Source organism: Oryctolagus cuniculus, chromosome 7 (genome assembly GCF_051225735.1).
Source record: "Oryctolagus cuniculus isolate XC-2025 breed Fujian yellow rabbit chromosome 7, ASM5122573v1, whole genome shotgun sequence".
Lineage (NCBI taxonomy): Eukaryota > Metazoa > Chordata > Mammalia > Lagomorpha > Leporidae > Oryctolagus > Oryctolagus cuniculus.
Window position 1 is genome coordinate 37,892,558 of NC_142873.1, and position 25,595 is coordinate 37,918,152.

At 70.9% G+C, this 25,595-nt stretch overlaps 10 non-coding genes across 10 annotated transcripts; all 10 read left to right on the forward strand.

The window, feature by feature from the left end:
• The first annotated feature begins 2,766 nt into the window (after positions 1 to 2,766).
• On the forward strand, positions 2,767 to 2,849 carry TRNAL-CAG (transfer RNA leucine (anticodon CAG)). The gene has a single exon. It is a non-coding gene; the product is annotated as a tRNA-Leu (tRNA).
• A 1,386-nt stretch (positions 2,850 to 4,235) lies between these two features.
• TRNAG-GCC (transfer RNA glycine (anticodon GCC)) lies at positions 4,236 to 4,306 on the forward strand. Its single transcript has one exon. It is a non-coding gene; the product is annotated as a tRNA-Gly (tRNA).
• Positions 4,307 to 8,033: 3,727 nt separating this feature from the next.
• TRNAL-CAG (transfer RNA leucine (anticodon CAG)) lies at positions 8,034 to 8,116 on the forward strand. The gene has a single exon. It is a non-coding gene; the product is annotated as a tRNA-Leu (tRNA).
• A 1,386-nt stretch (positions 8,117 to 9,502) lies between these two features.
• Positions 9,503 to 9,573, forward strand: TRNAG-GCC (transfer RNA glycine (anticodon GCC)). The gene has a single exon. It is a non-coding gene; the product is annotated as a tRNA-Gly (tRNA).
• Positions 9,574 to 13,300: 3,727 nt separating this feature from the next.
• TRNAL-CAG (transfer RNA leucine (anticodon CAG)) lies at positions 13,301 to 13,383 on the forward strand. Its single transcript has one exon. It is a non-coding gene; the product is annotated as a tRNA-Leu (tRNA).
• A 1,377-nt stretch (positions 13,384 to 14,760) lies between these two features.
• TRNAG-GCC (transfer RNA glycine (anticodon GCC)) lies at positions 14,761 to 14,831 on the forward strand. Its single transcript has one exon. It is a non-coding gene; the product is annotated as a tRNA-Gly (tRNA).
• A 3,734-nt stretch (positions 14,832 to 18,565) lies between these two features.
• Positions 18,566 to 18,648, forward strand: TRNAL-CAG (transfer RNA leucine (anticodon CAG)). The gene has a single exon. It is a non-coding gene; the product is annotated as a tRNA-Leu (tRNA).
• A 1,384-nt stretch (positions 18,649 to 20,032) lies between these two features.
• On the forward strand, positions 20,033 to 20,103 carry TRNAG-GCC (transfer RNA glycine (anticodon GCC)). The gene has a single exon. It is a non-coding gene; the product is annotated as a tRNA-Gly (tRNA).
• Positions 20,104 to 23,825: 3,722 nt separating this feature from the next.
• On the forward strand, positions 23,826 to 23,908 carry TRNAL-CAG (transfer RNA leucine (anticodon CAG)). Its single transcript has one exon. It is a non-coding gene; the product is annotated as a tRNA-Leu (tRNA).
• Positions 23,909 to 25,301: 1,393 nt separating this feature from the next.
• On the forward strand, positions 25,302 to 25,372 carry TRNAG-GCC (transfer RNA glycine (anticodon GCC)). Its single transcript has one exon. It is a non-coding gene; the product is annotated as a tRNA-Gly (tRNA).
• The last annotated feature ends 223 nt before the right edge of the window (positions 25,373 to 25,595 follow it).

Consider the following 25,595-nt stretch of genomic DNA (forward strand, 5'->3'; position numbering starts at 1 on the left):
AGGCTCCCTCACCGATGGCCAGCCGCCGGCATTGCCCAGGGCTCCAGCTTGCCGGCCCTCTCCAGCCTGCTGGTCTCGCATCTGCATCCTGCATCCTGCATCCTGCATCCTGCATCCTGCATCCTGGGGGGTGGAGGCGGGGAGGGGTGCCAAGTGCAGGGCCCCTCTGGGACAGCTCCCACGTGTTCAAGCCCCGAGCCCACCTGGGAGCCTGGATCGGCTCACGGTGGGAAAACCAAAGCAACTGCACCCTGGGCTGCTTGGTGACTCTCAGACCCACGGAGGCCATGGCACGCGGCACCTGGCACCTGGCCCAACGGGCAGGGAGAGAAGGCGTGCCCTCTGTGTCTCTGTGTGTGTGTGTCTGTGTGTGTGAGTGTGTGTGTGCGCGCACACGCAGAAGCACACGCGTTCCTGTGCGTGGTGCCGGCGGCGGTGATGTCGTGAGTGAGGACGTGAGGCCGAGTGCGTGCAGGCACCGGTCCCTGTGTGTGGAGTGGGGTGCGGCTGTTCCGGAATTGTGGCATCCTGGGTGTGCGGGTGGCTGTGTGTTGGTGCGCGCGTGCCCACGTCTGGGTTGGGGGTGTTCCGGCTGCCCAGGAGTGTCGCAGAACGGCTGGCAGGGGAGGCGCGGGAGCAGGGGGACAGCGAGCAGCCTGGAGGTGGGGAGCGGCCAAAGGTCCTGAGGTGGCGCAGCTGGCGAAAAGGACAGCAGCTGAGGGCGGCCGCGGAGGCAGAGGCACAGAGCTTGGGCCGTGGCCGGGGCCGGGGCTGGGGCGCAGTGTGCGTTGCCCCATTGCACAAGCAGTTGGCTGCGTGGTTGTGCAAAAGTGGGCGGGCTGTACTGCGGGAGGCAGAGCACACACGCCAGCCCTCCGAGGAAGAAGAAAGGCTTCCCTGACCGGGAATCGAACCCGGGCCGCGGCGGTGAGAGCGCCGAATCCTAACCACTAGACCACCAGGGAGCGTCGGGCTGCGCGTCTGGCCTGGGCCTCTGCCTGCTGCAGCCGGCGCCTGGGTGCCAATGGGCAGCAGCAGCAGCAGCAGCAGCAGCAGCAGCAGCGCCTGGCCTGCCGCGCTACTTCCACGGCCAACCCCCGGCTGTCCTGCCCGGGCCGGCCGACGGGCCCCCGCCCGACATCCGCCCTGACCTCAAAAAAACACAGGGCGCGCCTCCGTCTCCTGGCCCCCGCGCACGCCCTGCCCCGCCGCGCTCAGCCAAGTCCGCCCCACCTGGGCGGCCGGGCGCGCGCCACGACCACCGCCTCTGCCAAAAGGTGGGCGCGCTGCGTTGGCCGGGAATCGAACCCGGGTCAACTGCTTGGAAGGCAGCTATGCTCACCACTATACCACCAACGCCTCCCGCCGAGGCCGGCCTGGCCACGCGCCGCCCGGCTTGCCCGGAGCGCCCCGCCGCCCCCGTGCCCCGACGGCGCGCCTCGCCCGCACGTCCCCGCTGCCACCCCAAGGCCGCCCTCGCGCATCCACACGCACGCCAGCCGCTTCTCCGTCTGCGCACGCGCCCGCCTCCGCCCAGCGGCTCCAGGTCTCCTTACTCCTGGGCCCCGGCCTCCGGATCCAGCGGAGCCCCGGCGGCGCGCGCGTCCGTATCCGTATCCGTCTCCGCGTCCGCGTCCGCCCTCAGCTGGCTCGTCCAAGCCCTCGTGCACCAGAGGTCCGACGGCCAGGCGACCGACCGCACCCGCAGGCTCGCTCCCCGGCTCGTCCGCGCCCCCTCACCCAGCGCACCTAGCGCACCTAGCGCACCTAGCGCACCAAGCGCACCAAGCGCACCAAGCGCACCAAGCCCTGTCGGTCGGTCGCGACCGACCGTGAGCGAGCGAAAACTCCTCGCGCGCGCCGCGCCCTGTGCGCCCAACACGGGTGCGTGTCCGGGGCCCGCAGGCCACACGGTCCCTGGTGCTCCGCGTGCGGGGGCCGGCGTGCGGGGCCTGGCCAAAAAGGGCGGCTTGCCTCCCCGTCGGGGAATCGAACCCCGGTCTCCCGCGTGACAGGCGGGGATACTCACCACTATACTAACGAGGACGGCGGCGGCCACCCTCGGGTCCCCTCGACCCCTCTGCGCCCGCCCGCCCGCCCGCACCCGACCCCTGCCCTCCACCGCCCACACACCGGCTCCAGGGCCAACCGCCACCCGTCCCCAGTCCCCAGTCCCCGGTCCCCGCAACCTAGTGCCTTCGCCCCACGTGGACTCCCCGGCCCGGGACCACAACATGCTAGCTTCCAGGAGCATAGAGCCAACCAACCGGAGGACCCAGGGGAAGCCAGGGAGGAGGATGAAGATGAGGAAGAGCAGCAGCAGCAGCAGCAGCAGCAAGAGGAGAGGGGAGAAGAGCCAGCGGAGGGGCACAGCGAGGAAGAGGAGGAAGAGCACCCCCAGGAAAACCCAGAGGGAGAGGAGGAGGAGGAGGAGGAAGACCACGACGACCCGCTGGGCGGGGCACAACGGGGGCAGGGGGTAGCGCTGCGAACTGGAAGGAGCGGGCGGCCCGTCTGGGATGCGTCCCGGGGTGCTGCCGGGTGCCCCGTGCGGCCTCCAGAACCGGGCAGCGGCGCCCTGCAAGCCCCGGGAACCGCGCGGAGCTGCCCCGGGAACCGCGCGCCCCGCGCGCCCCGCGCGCCCCGCGCGCCCGGCGGCCTGCGCCCTGGCCCCGCAGCCCAGGGCCCAGGCGGCGCGACGGACCAAGGCCGCAGTCCCTGGCGCGCTCCCCCAGCCAAGGGAACGGCCGCGCCACCCGGCCCGCCGTCAGGATGGCCGAGCGGTCTAAGGCGCTGCGTTCAGGTCGCAGTCTCCCCTGGAGGCGTGGGTTCGAATCCCACTCCTGACAAGCACGCCTTTTTGGCACGCCCGGGCCAGCCTCGCGCCCGTCGTGCAACACGCCGCTCGCCGCTCCGCCTCTCCAGCCGTCGCGAGCGAGACCCCGCCTTGCCGGCCCACACGTGGCACTCGCCACAGGGACCCCGCTCCAACTGGCCAGCGCGCAGGCACTCCCGCCCACCTCTCCCCACCACACCGCTTCTCGGGACCCACCTGCCTCCGAGTCTTCCTGGCTCCTCCGCTCCTCTGCCGCCACCCTCTGCCGCTACCTTCCGCACATTCACGGCCCTCCGCCTCCCAGCCCCAGTCCCCAGATCTCCTCCACCTCTCCCCGCCTCCTGCCAGCCCCAGAGCGCTGAACCGACGGGCGGCCCGCCCAGAGTCCTCCCGAGCGTCCCCTAAACACCTGTCTGCAGCCAGCCCACCGAGAGCAGCGCACTTCGGCCGCGTCCCACCTCCTCGCCCTCGCTGCGCACTCCCGCCTCCCGCCTCCCGCCTCCCGCCTGCCAGCCTGTCTGCCTGCTCGGGACAGCGCGCTGCCCGGGATCCTGCTCCTCGGAGCCCTTGGCTGACCCCGTGCTCCCGCCTCTCTCGGCCTCAGCACAGCTGCCTCAGGAGGCACAGAGGCCACGAGTCGGGAAAACCACCCGGGGCAGTGGTTGGTGGCCGGCCGAAGGTCCAGGCGCCCTGCGGTCACCCAGCTGCACACGTTGGCTCTGCTCCACGACCCACCGCCTCCCCAGGGGCGGGGCGGGGGGCTCCATGGGCAGGCGCGCCCCACCCAGCGTGGCGGCCGGCCACACACCCGCCTTCAGCCGGTGCTCCTGTTGCAGCCGTGGCTCACACCCGAGCCCACCACCACGGGGACCGCCCCGAGTCACCTGCTCTGACGGGGACCTGGGCAGAGGGCCGGGTCTGGCCGGCTGCATCCTGGCTCTCTCTGGGCTCCAGCGCCCCTCCTTCCCCGTGCCCTGGGATGCAGACAACAACCCAGCAGGAGCTGAAGCTCTGTGCTTCTCTCTCTTTCTCTGTCTGCCTGCCTCTTGCTCTCTAGCTCGCTCGCTCTCTCTCTCTCTCTCTCTCTCTCTGTCTCGTGTGTGTGTGTGTGTGTGAGTGTGTGTGTGTCCCTCCCAAACCCCACCCATCCATCCAAGGCCAACCACCACCACACCACACCACACCACACCACACCCCCTCCAACCCCACCCCAGCCAACCATTCCGCCCATCCTCAACTCTAGGCAGCTTGCCAAGCAGCCTGGGCCCTAGAGGCGCGTGGAGCAGCTCCTTCTGCTTGCGCGTGGTCGCCCTGCTCCACGGAAAGCGGCTGCAACGGAGCAGCTCGTGGTGATCAGCCTGCGGGCCTGTGGCGGCTCCTGGCGGCGCCCGCCGACGGTGCATGGGTGGTTCAGTGGTAGAATTCTCGCCTGCCACGCGGGAGGCCCGGGTTCGATTCCCGGCCCATGCAGCTCCTGCTCCCCTTTTGCTTGGGCAGCCCCAGCAGTGCCTCTGCGCAAGCCGCTCCCTCGGGCTCCTCTCTGGCCAGCCTTGCACCAGCACTCTTGGCACACGCGCTCCCCAGCCCCCCTGGCCGCCGAACCCCGCCTAGCCCAGTGCCTCAGCCCTCGCACCCCTGCCTCCTTCCTAGCCTCTGCCTCTCCTGATACCCACTTCGGGCCCACGCGCTGCACTTCCGACCTCGCCGCTCTGCCGGCCGGCCACTGAGCCGCCAAGCCCCGCCGCTTCGTCTCCCCACACCCTGCTCTCACAACCAACCATCGCCAACGCGCGGCTGGCCCTAGCACCCTTCCACGACTCCTCCCGCCTTCCGGCTGCTGGACTGATGCCGGCCCCCGTTGGGGGCTCACGCCCTGGCCCTAGGCTGCTTGGGATGCCAGCCTCCAGAACGGACACCCGACTCCAGCCCTGCCACGCGCCCCACACACCGCCCCCAGTGCCCAGGGCCGGGCCCCTCCCAACCCACTGCACGGGAGGCTCCACGCCTGAGACGCTGCCCTCTGAGTCCCCTCGACCTGTCGCCCCCGAGACCTGCCCTAAGCGGCTGGGCAGCTCCGCCCTTGCCCTGGAGGTCCTGTGTGGGCACAAGGAGCCGGAGCCGCTACTTGACGAGGGCCGAGCCGGCACAGAGTAGGGCGGAGAACCGCATGCAGGGATCGAGGCGTCAATCGGGACGCAGAGAGCGCGAGCTCAGAGATGAGGCGGGGATTGGAACGTGCTACCAAATCCGTGGTGGCGTGGCCCGCGACAGGGACCGGGAGGGTCGGTTCCCTCCCGTGCGGAGAGAGCCCACGGTGAAACGCCAGCGTATGCCGCTCCCCTCTCCTCCACCTTGTCCCCACACACTGGCTGGCTGTCATCTCGGCTCTCGGGCTGTCCGCAAGCCCTCTCCCACCTCCTCCCGGAGGAGGAGGCTCCCTCACCGATGGCCAGCCGCCGGCATTGCCCAGGGCTCCAGCTTGCCGGCCCTCTCCAGCCTGCTGGTCTCGCATCTGCATCCTGCATCCTGCATCCTGCATCCTGCATCCTGCATCCTGGGGGGTGGAGGCGGGGAGGGGTGCCAAGTGCAGGGCCCCTCTGGGACAGCTCCCACGTGTTCAAGCCCCGAGCCCACCTGGGAGCCTGGATCGGCTCACGGTGGGAAAACCAAAGCAACTGCACCCTGGGCTGCTTGGTGACTCTCAGACCCACGGAGGCCATGGCACGCGGCACCTGGCACCTGGCCCAACGGGCAGGGAGAGAAGGCGTGCCCTCTGTGTCTCTGTGTGTGTGTGTCTGTGTGTGTGAGTGTGTGTGTGCGCGCACACGCAGAAGCACACGCGTTCCTGTGCGTGGTGCCGGCGGCGGTGATGTCGTGAGTGAGGACGTGAGGCCGAGTGCGTGCAGGCACCGGTCCCTGTGTGTGGAGTGGGGTGCGGCTGTTCCGGAATTGTGGCATCCTGGGTGTGCGGGTGGCTGTGTGTTGGTGCGCGCGTGCCCACGTCTGGGTTGGGGGTGTTCCGGCTGCCCAGGAGTGTCGCAGAACGGCTGGCAGGGGAGGCGCGGGAGCAGGGGGACAGCGAGCAGCCTGGAGGTGGGGAGCGGCCAAAGGTCCTGAGGTGGCGCAGCTGGCGAAAAGGACAGCAGCTGAGGGCGGCCGCGGAGGCAGAGGCACAGAGCTTGGGCCGTGGCCGGGGCCGGGGCTGGGGCGCAGTGTGCGTTGCCCCATTGCACAAGCAGTTGGCTGCGTGGTTGTGCAAAAGTGGGCGGGCTGTACTGCGGGAGGCAGAGCACACACGCCAGCCCTCCGAGGAAGAAGAAAGGCTTCCCTGACCGGGAATCGAACCCGGGCCGCGGCGGTGAGAGCGCCGAATCCTAACCACTAGACCACCAGGGAGCGTCGGGCTGCGCGTCTGGCCTGGGCCTCTGCCTGCTGCAGCCGGCGCCTGGGTGCCAATGGGCAGCAGCAGCAGCAGCAGCAGCAGCAGCAGCAGCGCCTGGCCTGCCGCGCTACTTCCACGGCCAACCCCCGGCTGTCCTGCCCGGGCCGGCCGACGGGCCCCCGCCCGACATCCGCCCTGACCTCAAAAAAACACAGGGCGCGCCTCCGTCTCCTGGCCCCCGCGCACGCCCTGCCCCGCCGCGCTCAGCCAAGTCCGCCCCACCTGGGCGGCCGGGCGCGCGCCACGACCACCGCCTCTGCCAAAAGGTGGGCGCGCTGCGTTGGCCGGGAATCGAACCCGGGTCAACTGCTTGGAAGGCAGCTATGCTCACCACTATACCACCAACGCCTCCCGCCGAGGCCGGCCTGGCCACGCGCCGCCCGGCTTGCCCGGAGCGCCCCGCCGCCCCCGTGCCCCGACGGCGCGCCTCGCCCGCACGTCCCCGCTGCCACCCCAAGGCCGCCCTCGCGCATCCACACGCACGCCAGCCGCTTCTCCGTCTGCGCACGCGCCCGCCTCCGCCCAGCGGCTCCAGGTCTCCTTACTCCTGGGCCCCGGCCTCCGGATCCAGCGGAGCCCCGGCGGCGCGCGCGTCCGTATCCGTATCCGTCTCCGCGTCCGCGTCCGCCCTCAGCTGGCTCGTCCAAGCCCTCGTGCACCAGAGGTCCGACGGCCAGGCGACCGACCGCACCCGCAGGCTCGCTCCCCGGCTCGTCCGCGCCCCCTCACCCAGCGCACCTAGCGCACCTAGCGCACCTAGCGCACCAAGCGCACCAAGCGCACCAAGCGCACCAAGCCCTGTCGGTCGGTCGCGACCGACCGTGAGCGAGCGAAAACTCCTCGCGCGCGCCGCGCCCTGTGCGCCCAACACGGGTGCGTGTCCGGGGCCCGCAGGCCACACGGTCCCTGGTGCTCCGCGTGCGGGGGCCGGCGTGCGGGGCCTGGCCAAAAAGGGCGGCTTGCCTCCCCGTCGGGGAATCGAACCCCGGTCTCCCGCGTGACAGGCGGGGATACTCACCACTATACTAACGAGGACGGCGGCGGCCACCCTCGGGTCCCCTCGACCCCTCTGCGCCCGCCCGCCCGCCCGCACCCGACCCCTGCCCTCCACCGCCCACACACCGGCTCCAGGGCCAACCGCCACCCGTCCCCAGTCCCCAGTCCCCGGTCCCCGCAACCTAGTGCCTTCGCCCCACGTGGACTCCCCGGCCCGGGACCACAACATGCTAGCTTCCAGGAGCATAGAGCCAACCAACCGGAGGACCCAGGGGAAGCCAGGGAGGAGGATGAAGATGAGGAAGAGCAGCAGCAGCAGCAGCAGCAGCAAGAGGAGAGGGGAGAAGAGCCAGCGGAGGGGCACAGCGAGGAAGAGGAGGAAGAGCACCCCCAGGAAAACCCAGAGGGAGAGGAGGAGGAGGAGGAGGAAGACCACGACGACCCGCTGGGCGGGGCACAACGGGGGCAGGGGGTAGCGCTGCGAACTGGAAGGAGCGGGCGGCCCGTCTGGGATGCGTCCCGGGGTGCTGCCGGGTGCCCCGTGCGGCCTCCAGAACCGGGCAGCGGCGCCCTGCAAGCCCCGGGAACCGCGCGGAGCTGCCCCGGGAACCGCGCGCCCCGCGCGCCCCGCGCGCCCCGCGCGCCCGGCGGCCTGCGCCCTGGCCCCGCAGCCCAGGGCCCAGGCGGCGCGACGGACCAAGGCCGCAGTCCCTGGCGCGCTCCCCCAGCCAAGGGAACGGCCGCGCCACCCGGCCCGCCGTCAGGATGGCCGAGCGGTCTAAGGCGCTGCGTTCAGGTCGCAGTCTCCCCTGGAGGCGTGGGTTCGAATCCCACTCCTGACAAGCACGCCTTTTTGGCACGCCCGGGCCAGCCTCGCGCCCGTCGTGCAACACGCCGCTCGCCGCTCCGCCTCTCCAGCCGTCGCGAGCGAGACCCCGCCTTGCCGGCCCACACGTGGCACTCGCCACAGGGACCCCGCTCCAACTGGCCAGCGCGCAGGCACTCCCGCCCACCTCTCCCCACCACACCGCTTCTCGGGACCCACCTGCCTCCGAGTCTTCCTGGCTCCTCCGCTCCTCTGCCGCCACCCTCTGCCGCTACCTTCCGCACATTCACGGCCCTCCGCCTCCCAGCCCCAGTCCCCAGATCTCCTCCACCTCTCCCCGCCTCCTGCCAGCCCCAGAGCGCTGAACCGACGGGCGGCCCGCCCAGAGTCCTCCCGAGCGTCCCCTAAACACCTGTCTGCAGCCAGCCCACCGAGAGCAGCGCACTTCGGCCGCGTCCCACCTCCTCGCCCTCGCTGCGCACTCCCGCCTCCCGCCTCCCGCCTCCCGCCTGCCAGCCTGTCTGCCTGCTCGGGACAGCGCGCTGCCCGGGATCCTGCTCCTCGGAGCCCTTGGCTGACCCCGTGCTCCCGCCTCTCTCGGCCTCAGCACAGCTGCCTCAGGAGGCACAGAGGCCACGAGTCGGGAAAACCACCCGGGGCAGTGGTTGGTGGCCGGCCGAAGGTCCAGGCGCCCTGCGGTCACCCAGCTGCACACGTTGGCTCTGCTCCACGACCCACCGCCTCCCCAGGGGCGGGGCGGGGGGCTCCATGGGCAGGCGCGCCCCACCCAGCGTGGCGGCCGGCCACACACCCGCCTTCAGCCGGTGCTCCTGTTGCAGCCGTGGCTCACACCCGAGCCCACCACCACGGGGACCGCCCCGAGTCACCTGCTCTGACGGGGACCTGGGCAGAGGGCCGGGTCTGGCCGGCTGCATCCTGGCTCTCTCTGGGCTCCAGCGCCCCTCCTTCCCCGTGCCCTGGGATGCAGACAACAACCCAGCAGGAGCTGAAGCTCTGTGCTTCTCTCTCTTTCTCTGTCTGCCTGCCTCTTGCTCTCTAGCTCGCTCGCTCTCTCTCTCTCTCTCTCTCTCTCTGTCTCGTGTGTGTGTGTGTGTGTGAGTGTGTGTGTGTCCCTCCCAAACCCCACCCATCCATCCAAGGCCAACCACCACCACACCACACCACACCACACCACACCCCCTCCAACCCCACCCCAGCCAACCATTCCGCCCATCCTCAACTCTAGGCAGCTTGCCAAGCAGCCTGGGCCCTAGAGGCGCGTGGAGCAGCTCCTTCTGCTTGCGCGTGGTCGCCCTGCTCCACGGAAAGCGGCTGCAACGGAGCAGCTCGTGGTGATCAGCCTGCGGGCCTGTGGCGGCTCCTGGCGGCGCCCGCCGACGGTGCATGGGTGGTTCAGTGGTAGAATTCTCGCCTGCCACGCGGGAGGCCCGGGTTCGATTCCCGGCCCATGCAGCTCCTGCTCCCCTTTTGCTTGGGCAGCCCCAGCAGTGCCTCTGCGCAAGCCGCTCCCTCGGGCTCCTCTCTGGCCAGCCTTGCACCAGCACTCTTGGCACACGCGCTCCCCAGCCCCCCTGGCCGCCGAACCCCGCCTAGCCCAGTGCCTCAGCCCTCGCACCCCTGCCTCCTTCCTAGCCTCTGCCTCTCCTGATACCCACTTCGGGCCCACGCGCTGCACTTCCGACCTCGCCGCTCTGCCGGCCGGCCACTGAGCCGCCAAGCCCCGCCGCTTCGTCTCCCCACACCCTGCTCTCACAACCAACCATCGCCAACGCGCGGCTGGCCCTAGCACCCTTCCACGACTCCTCCCGCCTTCCGGCTGCTGGACTGATGCCGGCCCCCGTTGGGGGCTCACGCCCTGGCCCTAGGCTGCTTGGGATGCCAGCCTCCAGAACGGACACCCGACTCCAGCCCTGCCACGCGCCCCACACACCGCCCCCAGTGCCCAGGGCCGGGCCCCTCCCAACCCACTGCACGGGAGGCTCCACGCCTGAGACGCTGCCCTCTGAGTCCCCTCGACCTGTCGCCCCCGAGACCTGCCCTAAGCGGCTGGGCAGCTCCGCCCTTGCCCTGGAGGTCCTGTGTGGGCACAAGGAGCCGGAGCCGCTACTTGACGAGGGCCGAGCCGGCACAGAGTAGGGCGGAGAACCGCATGCAGGGATCGAGGCGTCAATCGGGACGCAGAGAGCGCGAGCTCAGAGATGAGGCGGGGATTGGAACGTGCTACCAAATCCGTGGTGGCGTGGCCCGCGACAGGGACCGGGAGGGTCGGTTCCCTCCCGTGCGGAGAGAGCCCACGGTGAAACGCCAGCGTATGCCGCTCCCCTCTCCTCCACCTTGTCCCCACACACTGGCTGGCTGTCATCTCGGCTCTCGGGCTGTCCGCAAGCCCTCTCCCACCTCCTCCCGGAGGAGGAGGCTCCCTCACCGATGGCCAGCCGCCGGCATTGCCCAGGGCTCCAGCTTGCCGGCCCTCTCCAGCCTGCTGGTCTCGCATCTGCATCCTGCATCCTGCATCCTGCATCCTGCATCCTGCATCCTGGGGGGTGGAGGCGGGGAGGGGTGCCAAGTGCAGGGCCCCTCTGGGACAGCTCCCACGTGTTCAAGCCCCGAGCCCACCTGGGAGCCTGGATCGGCTCACGGTGGGAAAACCAAAGCAACTGCACCCTGGGCTGCTTGGTGACTCTCAGACCCACGGAGGCCATGGCACGCGGCACCTGGCACCTGGCCCAACGGGCAGGGAGAGAAGGCGTGCCCTCTGTGTCTCTGTGTGTGTGTGTCTGTGTGTGTGAGTGTGTGTGTGCGCGCACACGCAGAAGCACACGCGTTCCTGTGCGTGGTGCCGGCGGCGGTGATGTCGTGAGTGAGGACGTGAGGCCGAGTGCGTGCAGGCACCGGTCCCTGTGTGTGGAGTGGGGTGCGGCTGTTCCGGAATTGTGGCATCCTGGGTGTGCGGGTGGCTGTGTGTTGGTGCGCGCGTGCCCACGTCTGGGTTGGGGGTGTTCCGGCTGCCCAGGAGTGTCGCAGAACGGCTGGCAGGGGAGGCGCGGGAGCAGGGGGACAGCGAGCAGCCTGGAGGTGGGGAGCGGCCAAAGGTCCTGAGGTGGCGCAGCTGGCGAAAAGGACAGCAGCTGAGGGCGGCCGCGGAGGCAGAGGCACAGAGCTTGGGCCGTGGCCGGGGCCGGGGCTGGGGCGCAGTGTGCGTTGCCCCATTGCACAAGCAGTTGGCTGCGTGGTTGTGCAAAAGTGGGCGGGCTGTACTGCGGGAGGCAGAGCACACACGCCAGCCCTCCGAGGAAGAAGAAAGGCTTCCCTGACCGGGAATCGAACCCGGGCCGCGGCGGTGAGAGCGCCGAATCCTAACCACTAGACCACCAGGGAGCGTCGGGCTGCGCGTCTGGCCTGGGCCTCTGCCTGCTGCAGCCGGCGCCTGGGTGCCAATGGGCAGCAGCAGCAGCAGCAGCAGCAGCAGCAGCAGCGCCTGGCCTGCCGCGCTACTTCCACGGCCAACCCCCGGCTGTCCTGCCCGGGCCGGCCGACGGGCCCCCGCCCGACATCCGCCCTGACCTCAAAAAAACACAGGGCGCGCCTCCGTCTCCTGGCCCCCGCGCACGCCCTGCCCCGCCGCGCTCAGCCAAGTCCGCCCCACCTGGGCGGCCGGGCGCGCGCCACGACCACCGCCTCTGCCAAAAGGTGGGCGCGCTGCGTTGGCCGGGAATCGAACCCGGGTCAACTGCTTGGAAGGCAGCTATGCTCACCACTATACCACCAACGCCTCCCGCCGAGGCCGGCCTGGCCACGCGCCGCCCGGCTTGCCCGGAGCGCCCCGCCGCCCCCGTGCCCCGACGGCGCGCCTCGCCCGCACGTCCCCGCTGCCACCCCAAGGCCGCCCTCGCGCATCCACACGCACGCCAGCCGCTTCTCCGTCTGCGCACGCGCCCGCCTCCGCCCAGCGGCTCCAGGTCTCCTTACTCCTGGGCCCCGGCCTCCGGATCCAGCGGAGCCCCGGCGGCGCGCGCGTCCGTATCCGTATCCGTCTCCGCGTCCGCGTCCGCCCTCAGCTGGCTCGTCCAAGCCCTCGTGCACCAGAGGTCCGACGGCCAGGCGACCGACCGCACCCGCAGGCTCGCTCCCCGGCTCGTCCGCGCCCCCTCACCCAGCGCACCTAGCGCACCTAGCGCACCTAGCGCACCAAGCGCACCAAGCGCACCAAGCGCACCAAGCCCTGTCGGTCGGTCGCGACCGACCGTGAGCGAGCGAAAACTCCTCGCGCGCGCCGCGCCCTGTGCGCCCAACACGGGTGCGTGTCCGGGGCCCGCAGGCCACACGGTCCCTGGTGCTCCGCGTGCGGGGGCCGGCGTGCGGGGCCTGGCCAAAAAGGGCGGCTTGCCTCCCCGTCGGGGAATCGAACCCCGGTCTCCCGCGTGACAGGCGGGGATACTCACCACTATACTAACGAGGACGGCGGCGGCCACCCTCGGGTCCCCTCGACCCCTCTGCGCCCGCCCGCCCGCCCGCACCCGACCCCTGCCCTCCACCGCCCACACACCGGCTCCAGGGCCAACCGCCACCCGTCCCCAGTCCCCAGTCCCCGGTCCCCGCAACCTAGTGCCTTCGCCCCACGTGGACTCCCCGGCCCGGGACCACAACATGCTAGCTTCCAGGAGCATAGAGCCAACCAACCGGAGGACCCAGGGGAAGCCAGGGAGGAGGATGAAGATGAGGAAGAGCAGCAGCAGCAGCAGCAGCAGCAAGAGGAGAGGGGAGAAGAGCCAGCGGAGGGGCACAGCGAGGAAGAGGAGGAAGAGCACCCCCAGGAAAACCCAGAGGGAGAGGAGGAGGAGGAGGAGGAAGACCACGACGACCCGCTGGGCGGGGCACAACGGGGGCAGGGGGTAGCGCTGCGAACTGGAAGGAGCGGGCGGCCCGTCTGGGATGCGTCCCGGGGTGCTGCCGGGTGCCCCGTGCGGCCTCCAGAACCGGGCAGCGGCGCCCTGCAAGCCCCGGGAACCGCGCGGAGCTGCCCCGGGAACCGCGCGCCCCGCGCGCCCCGCGCGCCCCGCGCGCCCGGCGGCCTGCGCCCTGGCCCCGCAGCCCAGGGCCCAGGCGGCGCGACGGACCAAGGCCGCAGTCCCTGGCGCGCTCCCCCAGCCAAGGGAACGGCCGCGCCACCCGGCCCGCCGTCAGGATGGCCGAGCGGTCTAAGGCGCTGCGTTCAGGTCGCAGTCTCCCCTGGAGGCGTGGGTTCGAATCCCACTCCTGACAAGCACGCCTTTTTGGCACGCCCGGGCCAGCCTCGCGCCCGTCGTGCAACACGCCGCTCGCCGCTCCGCCTCTCCAGCCGTCGCGAGCGAGACCCCGCCTTGCCGGCCCACACGTGGCACTCGCCACAGGGACCCCGCTCCAACTGGCCAGCGCGCAGGCACTCCCGCCCACCTCTCCCCACCACACCGCTTCTCGGGACCCACCTGCCTCCGAGTCTTCCTGGCTCCTCCGCTCCTCTGCCGCCACCCTCTGCCGCTACCTTCCGCACATTCACGGCCCTCCGCCTCCCAGCCCCAGTCCCCAGATCTCCTCCACCTCTCCCCGCCTCCTGCCAGCCCCAGAGCGCTGAACCGACGGGCGGCCCGCCCAGAGTCCTCCCGAGCGTCCCCTAAACACCTGTCTGCAGCCAGCCCACCGAGAGCAGCGCACTTCGGCCGCGTCCCACCTCCTCGCCCTCGCTGCGCACTCCCGCCTCCCGCCTCCCGCCTGCCAGCCTGTCTGCCTGCTCGGGACAGCGCGCTGCCCGGGATCCTGCTCCTCGGAGCCCTTGGCTGACCCCGTGCTCCCGCCTCTCTCGGCCTCAGCACAGCTGCCTCAGGAGGCACAGAGGCCACGAGTCGGGAAAACCACCCGGGGCAGTGGTTGGTGGCCGGCCGAAGGTCCAGGCGCCCTGCGGTCACCCAGCTGCACACGTTGGCTCTGCTCCACGACCCACCGCCTCCCCAGGGGCGGGGCGGGGGGCTCCATGGGCAGGCGCGCCCCACCCAGCGTGGCGGCCGGCCACACACCCGCCTTCAGCCGGTGCTCCTGTTGCAGCCGTGGCTCACACCCGAGCCCACCACCACGGGGACCGCCCCGAGTCACCTGCTCTGACGGGGACCTGGGCAGAGGGCCGGGTCTGGCCGGCTGCATCCTGGCTCTCTCTGGGCTCCAGCGCCCCTCCTTCCCCGTGCCCTGGGATGCAGACAACAACCCAGCAGGAGCTGAAGCTCTGTGCTTCTCTCTCTTTCTCTGTCTGCCTGCCTCTTGCTCTCTAGCTCGCTCTCTCTCTCTCTCTCTCTCTCTCTCTGTCTCGTGTGTGTGTGTGTGTGTGAGTGTGTGTGTGTCCCTCCCAAACCCCACCCATCCATCCAAGGCCAACCACCACCACACCACACCACACCACACCACACCCCCTCCAACCCCACCCCAGCCAACCATTCCGCCCATCCTCAACTCTAGGCAGCTTGCCAAGCAGCCTGGGCCCTAGAGGCGCGTGGAGCAGCTCCTTCTGCTTGCGCGTGGTCGCCCTGCTCCACGGAAAGCGGCTGCAACGGAGCAGCTCGTGGTGATCAGCCTGCGGGCCTGTGGCGGCTCCTGGCGGCGCCCGCCGACGGTGCATGGGTGGTTCAGTGGTAGAATTCTCGCCTGCCACGCGGGAGGCCCGGGTTCGATTCCCGGCCCATGCAGCTCCTGCTCCCCTTTTGCTTGGGCAGCCCCAGCAGTGCCTCTGCGCAAGCCGCTCCCTCGGGCTCCTCTCTGGCCAGCCTTGCACCAGCACTCTTGGCACACGCGCTCCCCAGCCCCCCTGGCCGCCGAACCCCGCCTAGCCCAGTGCCTCAGCCCTCGCACCCCTGCCTCCTTCCTAGCCTCTGCCTCTCCTGATACCCACTTCGGGCCCACGCGCTGCACTTCCGACCTCGCCGCTCTGCCGGCCGGCCACTGAGCCGCCAAGCCCCGCCGCTTCGTCTCCCCACACCCTGCTCTCACAACCAACCATCGCCAACGCGCGGCTGGCCCTAGCACCCTTCCACGACTCCTCCCGCCTTCCGGCTGCTGGACTGATGCCGGCCCCCGTTGGGGGCTCACGCCCTGGCCCTAGGCTGCTTGGGATGCCAGCCTCCAGAACGGACACCCGACTCCAGCCCTGCCACGCGCCCCACACACCGCCCCCAGTGCCCAGGGCCGGGCCCCTCCCAACCCACTGCACGGGAGGCTCCACGCCTGAGACGCTGCCCTCTGAGTCCCCTCGACCTGTCGCCCCCGAGACCTGCCCTAAGCGGCTGGGCAGCTCCGCCCTTGCCCTGGAGGTCCTGTGTGGGCACAAGGAGCCGGAGCCGCTACTTGACGAGGGCCGAGCCGGCACAGAGTAGGGCGGAGAACCGCATGCAGGGATCGAGGCGTCAATCGGGACGCAGAGAGCGCGAGCTCAGAGATGAGGCGGGGATTGGAACGTGCTACCAAATCCGTGGTGGCGTGGCCCGCGACAGGGACCGGGAGGGTCGGTTCCCTCCCGTGCGGAGAGAGCCCACGGTGAAACGCCAGCGTATGCCGCTCCCCTCTCCTCCACCTTGTCCCCACACACTGGCTGGCTGTCATCTCGGCTCTCGGGCTGTCCGCAAGCCCTCTCCCACCTCCTCCCGGAGGAGGAGGCTCCCTCACCGATGGCCAGCCGCCGGCATTGCCCAGGGCTCCAGCTTGCCGGCCCTCTCCAGCCTGCTGGTCTCGCATCTGCATCCTGCATCCTGCATCCTGCATCCTGCATCCTGGGGGGTGGAGGCGGGGAGGGGTGCCAAGTGCAGGGCCCCTCTGGGACAGCTCCCACGTGTTCAAGCCCCGAGCCCACCTGGGAGCCTGGATCGGCTCACGGTGGGAAAACCAAAGCAACTGCACCCTGGGCTGCTTGGTGACTCTCAGACCCACGGAGGCCATGGCACGCGGCACCTGGCACCTGGCCCAACGGGCAGGGAGAGAAGGCGTGCCCTCTGTGTCTCTGTGTGTGTGTGTCTGTGTGTGTGAGTGTGTGTGTGTGCGCGCGCACGCAGAAGCACACGCGTTCCTGTGCGTGGTGCCGGCGGCGGTGATGTCGTGAGTGAGGACGTGAGGCCGAGTGCGTGCAGGCACCGGTCCCTGTGTGTGGAGTGGGGTGCGGCTGTTCCGGAATTGTGGCATCCTGGGTGTGCGGGTGGCTGTGTGTTGGTGCGCGCGTGCCCACGTCTGGGTTGGGGGTGTTCCGGCTGCCCAGGAGTGTCGCAGAAAGGCTGGCAGGGGAGGCGCGGGAGCAGGGGGACAGCGAGCAGCCTGGAGGTGGGGAGCGGCCAAAGGTCCTGAGGTGGCGCAGCTGGCGAAAAGGACAGCAGCTGAGGGCGGCCGCGGAGGCAGAGGCACAGAGCTTGGGCCGGGGCCGGGGCCGGGGCTGGGGCGCAGTGTGCGTTGCCCCATTGCACAAGCAGTTGGCTGCGTGGTTGTGCAAAAGTGGGCGGGCTGTACTGCGGGAGGCAGAGCACACACGCCAGCCCTCCGAGGAAGAAGAAAGGCTTCCCTGACCGGGAATCGAACCCGGGCCGCGGCGGTGAGAGCGCCGAATCCTAACCACTAGACCACCAGGGAGCGTCGGGCTGCGCGTCTGGCCTGGGCCTCTGCCTGCTGCAGCCGGCGCCTGGGTGCCAATGGGCAGCAGCAGCAGCAGCAGCAGCAGCAGCAGCAGCAGCAGCGCCTGGCCTGCCGCGCTACTTCCACGGCCAACCCCCGGCTGTCCTGCCCGGGCCGGCCGACGGGCCCCCGCCCGCCATCCGCCCTGACCTCAAAAAAACACAGGGCGCGCCTCCGTCTCCTGGCCCCCGCGCACGCCCTGCCCCGCCGCGCTCAGCCAAGTCCGCCCCACCTGGGCGGCCGGGCGCGCGCCACGACCACCGCCTCTGCCAAAAGGTGGGCGCGCTGCGTTGGCCGGGAATCGAACCCGGGTCAACTGCTTGGAAGGCAGCTATGCTCACCACTATACCACCAACGCCTCCCGCCGAGGCCGGCCTGGCCACGCGCCGCCCGGCTTGCCCGGAGCGCCCCGCCGCCCCCGTGCCCCGACGGCGCGCCTCGCCCGCACGTCCCCGCTGCCACCCCAAGGCCGCCCTCGCGCATCCACACGCACGCCAGCCGCTTCTCCGTCTGCGCACGCGCCCGCCTCCGCCCAGCGGCTCCAGGTCTCCTTACTCCTGGGCCCCGGCCTCCGGATCCAGCGGAGCCCCGGCGGCGCGCGCGTCCGTATCCGTCTCCGCGTCCGCGTCCGCCCTCAGCTGGCTCGTCCAAGCCCTCGTGCACCAGAGGTCCGACGGCCAGGCGACCGACCGCACCCGCAGGCTCGCTCCCCGGCTCGTCCGCGCCCCCTCACCCAGCGCACCTAGCCCACCTAGCGCACCTAGCGCACCTAGCGCACCAAGCGCACCAAGCGCACCAAGCGCACCAAGCGCACCAAGCGCACCAAGCCCTGTCGGTCGGTGGCGACCGACCGTGGGCGAGCGAAAACTCCTCGCGCGCGCCGCGCCCTGTGCGCCCAACACGGGTGCGTGTCCGGGGCCCGCAGGCCACACGGTCCCTGGTGCTCCGCGTGCGGGGGCCGGCGTGCGGGGCCTGGCCAAAAAGGGCGGCTTGCCTCCCCGTCGGGGAATCGAACCCCGGTCTCCCGCGTGACAGGCGGGGATACTCACCACTATACTAACGAGGACGGCGGCGGCCACCCTCGGGTCCCCTCGACCCCTCTGCGCCCGCCCGCCCGCCCGCACCCGACCCCTGCCCTCCACCGCCCACACACCGGCTCCAGGGCCAACCGCCACCCGTCCCCAGTCCCCAGTCCCCGGTCCCCGCAACCTAGTGCCTTCGCCCCACGTGGACTCCCCGGCCCGGGACCACAACATGCTAGCTTCCAGGAGCATAGAGCCAACCAACCGGAGGACCCAGGGGAAGCCAGGGAGGAGGATGAAGATGAGGAAGAGCAGCAGCAGCAGCAGCAAGAGGAGAGGGGAGAAGAGCCAGCGGAGGGGCACAGCGAGGAAGAGGAGGAAGAGCACCCCCAGGAAAACCCAGAGGGAGAGGAGGAGGAGGAGGAGGAAGACCACGACGACCCGCTGGGCGGGGCACAACGGGGGCAGGGGGTAGCGCTGCGAACTGGAAGGAGCGGGCGGCCCGTCTGGGATGCGTCCCGGGGTGCTGCCGGGTGCCCCGTGCGGCCTCCAGAACCGGGCAGCGGCGCCCTGCAAGCCCCGGGAACCGCGCGGAGCTGCCCCGGGAACCGCGCGCCCCGCGCGCCCCGCGCGCCCGGCGGCCTGCGCCCTGGCCCCGCAGCCCAGGGCCCAGGCGGCGCGACGGACCAAGGCCGCAGTCCCTGGCGCGCTCCCCCAGCCAAGGGAACGGCCGCGCCACCCGGCCCGCCGTCAGGATGGCCGAGCGGTCTAAGGCGCTGCGTTCAGGTCGCAGTCTCCCCTGGAGGCGTGGGTTCGAATCCCACTCCTGACAAGCACGCCTTTTTGGCACGCCCGGGCCAGCCTCGCGCCCGTCGTGCAACACGCCGCTCGCCGCTCCGCCTCTCCAGCCGTCGCGAGCGAGACCCCGCCTTGCCGGCCCACACGTGGCACTCGCCACAGGGACCCCGCTCCAACTGGCCAGCGCGCAGGCACTCCCGCCCACCTCTCCCCACCACACCGCTTCTCGGGACCCACCTGCCTCCGAGTCTTCCTGGCTCCTCCGCTCCTCTGCCGCCACCCTCTGCCGCTACCTTCCGCACATTCACGGCCCTCCGCCTCCCAGCCCCAGTCCCCAGATCTCCTCCACCTCTCCCCGCCTCCTGCCAGCCCCAGAGCGCTGAACCGACGGGCGGCCCGCCCAGAGTCCTCCCGAGCGTCCCCTAAACACCTGTCTGCAGCCAGCCCACCGAGAGCAGCGCACTTCGGCCGCGTCCCACCTCCTCGCCCTCGCTGCGCACTCCCGCCTCCCGCCTCCCGCCTCCCGCCTGCCAGCCTGTCTGCCTGCTCGGGACAGCGCGCTGCCCGGGATCCTGCTCCTCGGAGCCCTTGGCTGACCCCGTGCTCCCGCCTCTCTCGGCCTCAGCACAGCTGCCGCAGGAGGCACAGAGGCCACGAGTCGGGAAAACCACCCGGGGCAGTGGTTGGTGGCCGGCCAAAGGCCCAGGCGCCCTGCGGTCACCCAGCTGCACACGTTGGCTCTGCTCCACGACCCACCGCCTCCCCAGGGGCGGGGCGGGGGGCTCCATGGGCAGGCGCGCCCCACCCAGCGTGGCGGCCGGCCACACACCCGCCTTCAGCCGGTGCTCCTGTTGCAGCCGTGGCTCACACCCGAGCCCACCACCACGGGGACCGCCCCGAGTCACCTGCTCTGACGGGGACCTGGGCAGAGGGCCGGGTCTGGCCGGCTGCATCCTGGCTCTCTCTGGGCTCCAGCGCCCCTCCTTCCCCGTGCCCTGGGATGCAGACAACAACCCAGCAGGAGCTGAAGCTCTGTGCTTCTCTCTCTTTCTCTGTCTGCCTGCCTCTTGCTCTCTAGCTCGCTCTCTCTCTCTCTCTCTCTCTCTCTCTGTCTCGTGTGTGTGTGTGTGTGTGAGTGTGTGTGTGTCCCTCCCAAACCCCACCCATCCATCCAAGGCCAACCACCACCACACCACACCACACCACACCACACCCCCTCCAACCCCACCCCAGCCAACCATTCCGCCCATCCTCAACTCTAGGCAGCTTGCCAAGCAGCCTGGGCCCTAGAGGCGCGTGGAGCAGCTCCTTCTGCTTGCGCGTGGTCGCCCTGCTCCACGGAAAGCGGCTGCAACGGAGCAGCTCGTGGTGATCAGCCTGCGGGCCTGTGGCGGCTCCTGGCGGCGCCCGCCGACGGTGCATGGGTGGTTCAGTGGTAGAATTCTCGCCTGCCACGCGGGAGGCCCGGGTTCGATTCCCGGCCCATGCAGCTCCTGCTCCCCTTTTGCTTGGGCAGCCCCAGCAGTGCCTCTGCGCAAGCCGCTCCCTCGGGCTCCTCTCTGGCCAGCCTTGCACCAGCACTCTTGGCACACGCGCTCCCCAGCCCCCCTGGCCGCCGAACCCCGCCTAGCCCAGTGCCTCAGCCCTCGCACCCCTGCCTCCTTCCTAGCCTCTGCCTCTCCTGATACCCACTTCGGGCCCACGCGCTGCACTTCCGACCTCGCCGCTCTGCCGGCCGGCCACTGAGCCGCCAAGCCCCGCCGCTTCGTCTCCCCACACCCTGCTCTCACAACCAACCATCGCCAACGCGCGGCTGGCCCTAGCACCCTTCCACGACTCCTCCCGCCTTCCGGCTGCTGGACTGATGCCGGCCCCCGTTGGGGGCTCACGCCCTGGCCCTAGGCTGCTTGGGATGCCAGCCTCCAGAACGGACACCCGACTCCAGCCCTGCCACGCGCCCCACACACCGCCCCCAGTGCCCAGGGCCGGGCCCCTCCCAACCCACTGCACGGGAGGCTCCACGCCTGAGACGCTGCCCTCTGAGTCCCCTCGACCTGTCGCCCCCGAGACCTGCCCTAAGCGGCTGGGCAGCTCCGCCCTTGCCCTGGAGGTCCTGTGTGGGCACAAGGAGCCGGAGCCGCTACTTGACGAGGGCCGAGCCGGCACAGAGTAGGGCGGAGAACCGCATGCAGGGATCGAGGCGTCAATCGGGACGCAGAGAGCGCGAGCTCAGAGATGAGGCGGGGATTGGAACGTGCTACCAAATCCGTGGTGGCGTGGCCCGCGACAGGGACCGGGAGGGTCGGTTCCCTCCCGTGCGGAGAGAGCCCACGGTGAAACGCCAGCGTATGCCGCTCCCCTCTCCTCCACCTTGTCCCCACACACTGGCTGGCTGTCATCTCGGCTCTCGGGCTGTCCGCAAGCCCTCTCCCACCTCCTCCCGGAGGAGGAGGCTCCCTCACCGATGGCCAGCCGCCGGCATTGCCCAGGGCTCCAGCTTGCCGGCCCTCTCCAGCCTGCTGGTCTCGCATCTGCATCCTGCATCCTGCATCCTGCATCCTGCATCCTGGGGGGTGGAGGCGGGGAGGGGTGCCAAGTGCAGGGCCCCTCTGGGACAGCTCCCACGTGTTCAAGCCCCAAGCCCACCTGGGAGCCTGGATCGGCTCACGGTGGGAAAACCAAAGCAACTGCACCCTGGGCTGCTTGGTGACTCTCAGACCCACGGAGGCCATGGCACGCGGCACCTGGCACCTGGCCCAACGGGCAGGGAGAGAAGGCGTGCCCTCTGTGTCTCTGTGTGTGTGTGTCTGTGTGTGTGAGTGTGTGTGTGTGCGCGCGCACGCAGAAGCACACGCGTTCCTGTGCGTGGTGCCGGCGGCGGTGATGTCGTGAGTGAGGACGTGAGGCCGAGTGCGTGCAGGCACCGGTCCCTGTGTGTGGAGTGGGGTGCGGCTGTTCCGGAATTGTGGCATCCTGGGTGTGCGGGTGGATGTGTGTTGGTGCGCGCGTGCCCACGTCTGGGTTGGGGGTGTTCCGGCTGCCCAGGAGTGTCGCAGAACGGCTGGCAGGGGAGGCGCGGGAGCAGGGGGACAGCGAGCAGCCTGGAGGTGGGGAGCGGCCAAAGGTCCTGAGGTGGCGCAGCTGGCGAAAAGGACAGCAGCTGAGGGCGGCCGCGGAGGCAGAGGCACAGAGCTTGGGCCGGGGCCGGGGCTGGGGCGCAGTGTGCGTTGCCCCATTGCACAAGCAGTTGGCTGCGTGGTTGTGCAAAAGTGGGCGGGCTGTACTGCGGGAGGCAGAGCACACACGCCAGCCCTCCGAGGAAGAAGAAAGGCTTCCCTGACCGGGAATCGAACCCGGGCCGCGGCGGTGAGAGCGCCGAATCCTAACCACTAGACCACCAGGGAGCGTCGGGCTGCGCGTCTGGCCTGGGCCTCTGCCTGCTGCAGCCGGCGCCTGGGTGCCAATGGGCAGCAGCAGCAGCAGCAGCAGCAGCAGCAGCAGCGCCTGGCCTGCCGCGCTACTTCCACGGCCAACCCCCGGCTGTCCTGCCCGGGCCGGCCGACGGGCCCCCGCCCGCCATCCGCCCTGACCTCAAAAAAACACAGGGCGCGCCTCCGTCTCCTGGCCCCCGCGCACGCCCTGCCCCGCCGCGCTCAGCCAAGTCCGCCCCACCTGGGCGGCCGGGCGCGCGCCACGACCACCGCCTCTGCCAAAAGGTGGGCGCGCTGCGTTGGCCGGGAATCGAACCCGGGTCAACTGCTTGGAAGGCAGCTATGCTCACCACTATACCACCAACGCCTCCCGCCGAGGCCGGCCTGGCCACGCGCCGCCCGGCTTGCCCGGAGCGCCCCGCCGCCCCCGTGCCCCGACGGCGCGCCTCGCCCGCACGTCCCCGCTGCCACCCCAAGGCCGCCCTCGCGCATCCACACGCACGCCAGCCGCTTCTCCGTCTGCGCACGCGCCCGCCTCCGCCCAGCGGCTCCAGGTCTCCTTACTCCTGGGCCCCGGCCTCCGGATCCAGCGGAGCCCCGGCGGCGCGCGCGTCCGTATCCGTCTCCGCGTCCGCGTCCGCCCTCAGCTGGCTCGTCCAAGCCCTCGTGCACCAGAGGTCCGACGGCCAGGCGACCGACCGCACCCGCAGGCTCGCTCCCCGGCTCGTCCGCGCCCCCTCACCCAGCGCACCTAGCCCACCTAGCGCACCTAGCGCACCTAGCGCACCAAGCGCACCAAGCGCACCAAGCGCACCAAGCGCACCAAGCGCACCAAGCCCTGTCGGTCGGTGGCGACCGACCGTGGGCGAGCGAAAACTCCTCGCGCGCGCCGCGCCCTGTGCGCCCAACACGGGTGCGTGTCCGGGGCCCGCAGGCCACACGGTCCCTGGTGCTCCGCGTGCGGGGGCCGGCGTGCGGGGCCTGGCCAAAAAGGGCGGCTTGCCTCCCCGTCGGGGAATCGAACCCCGGTCTCCCGCGTGACAGGCGGGGATACTCACCACTATACTAACGAGGACGGCGGCGGCCACCCTCGGGTCCCCTCGACCCCTCTGCGCCCGCCCGCCCGCCCGCACCCGACCCCTGCCCTCCACCGCCCACACACCGGCTCCAGGGCCAACCGCCACCCGTCCCCAGTCCCCAGTCCCCGGTCCCCGCAACCTAGTGCCTTCGCCCCACGTGGACTCCCCGGCCCGGGACCACAACATGCTAGCTTCCAGGAGCATAGAGCCAACCAACCGGAGGACCCAGGGGAAGCCAGGGAGGAGGATGAAGATGAGGAAGAGCAGCAGCAGCAGCAGCAAGAGGAGAGGGGAGAAGAGCCAGCGGAGGGGCACAGCGAGGAAGAGGAGGAAGAGCACCCCCAGGAAAACCCAGAGGGAGAGGAGGAGGAGGAGGAGGAAGACCACGACGACCCGCTGGGCGGGGCACAACGGGGGCAGGGGGTAGCGCTGCGAACTGGAAGGAGCGGGCGGCCCGTCTGGGATGCGTCCCGGGGTGCTGCCGGGTGCCCCGTGCGGCCTCCAGAACCGGGCAGCGGCGCCCTGCAAGCCCCGGGAACCGCGCGGAGCTGCCCCGGGAACCGCGCGCCCCGCGCGCCCCGCGCGCCCGGCGGCCTGCGCCCTGGCCCCGCAGCCCAGGGCCCAGGCGGCGCGACGGACCAAGGCCGCAGTCCCTGGCGCGCTCCCCCAGCCAAGGGAACGGCCGCGCCACCCGGCCCGCCGTCAGGATGGCCGAGCGGTCTAAGGCGCTGCGTTCAGGTCGCAGTCTCCCCTGGAGGCGTGGGTTCGAATCCCACTCCTGACAAGCACGCCTTTTTGGCACGCCCGGGCCAGCCTCGCGCCCGTCGTGCAACACGCCGCTCGCCGCTCCGCCTCTCCAGCCGTCGCGAGCGAGACCCCGCCTTGCCGGCCCACACGTGGCACTCGCCACAGGGACCCCGCTCCAACTGGCCAGCGCGCAGGCACTCCCGCCCACCTCTCCCCACCACACCGCTTCTCGGGACCCACCTGCCTCCGAGTCTTCCTGGCTCCTCCGCTCCTCTGCCGCCACCCTCTGCCGCTACCTTCCGCACATTCACGGCCCTCCGCCTCCCAGCCCCAGTCCCCAGATCTCCTCCACCTCTCCCCGCCTCCTGCCAGCCCCAGAGCGCTGAACCGACGGGCGGCCCGCCCAGAGTCCTCCCGAGCGTCCCCTAAACACCTGTCTGCAGCCAGCCCACCGAGAGCAGCGCACTTCGGCCGCGTCCCACCTCCTCGCCCTCGCTGCGCACTCCCGCCTCCCGCCTCCCGCCTCCCGCCTCCCGCCTGCCAGCCTGTCTGCCTGCTCGGGACAGCGCGCTGCCCGGGATCCTGCTCCTCGGAGCCCTTGGCTGACCCCGTGCTCCCGCCTCTCTCGGCCTCAGCACAGCTGCCGCAGGAGGCACAGAGGCCACGAGTCGGGAAAACCACCCGGGGCAGTGGTTGGTGGCCGGCCAAAGGCCCAGGCGCCCTGCGGTCACCCAGCTGCACACGTTGGCTCTGCTCCACGACCCACCGCCTCCCCAGGGGCGGGGCGGGGGGCTCCATGGGCAGGCGCGCCCCACCCAGCGTGGCGGCCGGCCACACACCCGCCTTCAGCCGGTGCTCCTGTTGCAGCCGTGGCTCACACCCGAGCCCACCACCACGGGGACCGCCCCGAGTCACCTGCTCTGACGGGGACCTGGGCAGAGGGCCGGGTCTGGCCGGCTGCATCCTGGCTCTCTCTGGGCTCCAGCGCCCCTCCTTCCCCGTGCCCTGGGATGCAGACAACAACCCAGCAGGAGCTGAAGCTCTGTGCTTCTCTCTCTTTCTCTGTCTGCCTGCCTCTTGCTCTCTAGCTCGCTCGCTCTCTCTCTCTCTCTCTCTCTCTCTGTCTCGTGTGTGTGTGTGTGTGTGAGTGTGTGTGTGTCCCTCCCAAACCCCACCCATCCATCCAAGGCCAACCACCACCACACCACACCACACCACACCACACCCCCTCCAACCCCACCCCAGCCAACCATTCCGCCCATCCTCAACTCTAGGCAGCTTGCCAAGCAGCCTGGGCCCTAGAGGCGCGTGGAGCAGCTCCTTCTGCTTGCGCGTGGTCGCCCTGCTCCACGGAAAGCGGCTGCAACGGAGCAGCTCGTGGTGATCAGCCTGCGGGCCTGTGGCGGCTCCTGGCGGCGCCCGCCGACGGTGCATGGGTGGTTCAGTGGTAGAATTCTCGCCTGCCACGCGGGAGGCCCGGGTTCGATTCCCGGCCCATGCAGCTCCTGCTCCCCTTTTGCTTGGGCAGCCCCAGCAGTGCCTCTGCGCAAGCCGCTCCCTCGGGCTCCTCTCTGGCCAGCCTTGCACCAGCACTCTTGGCACACGCGCTCCCCAGCCCCCCTGGCCGCCGAACCCCGCCTAGCCCAGTGCCTCAGCCCTCGCACCCCTGCCTCCTTCCTAGCCTCTGCCTCTCCTGATACCCACTTCGGGCCCACGCGCTGCAC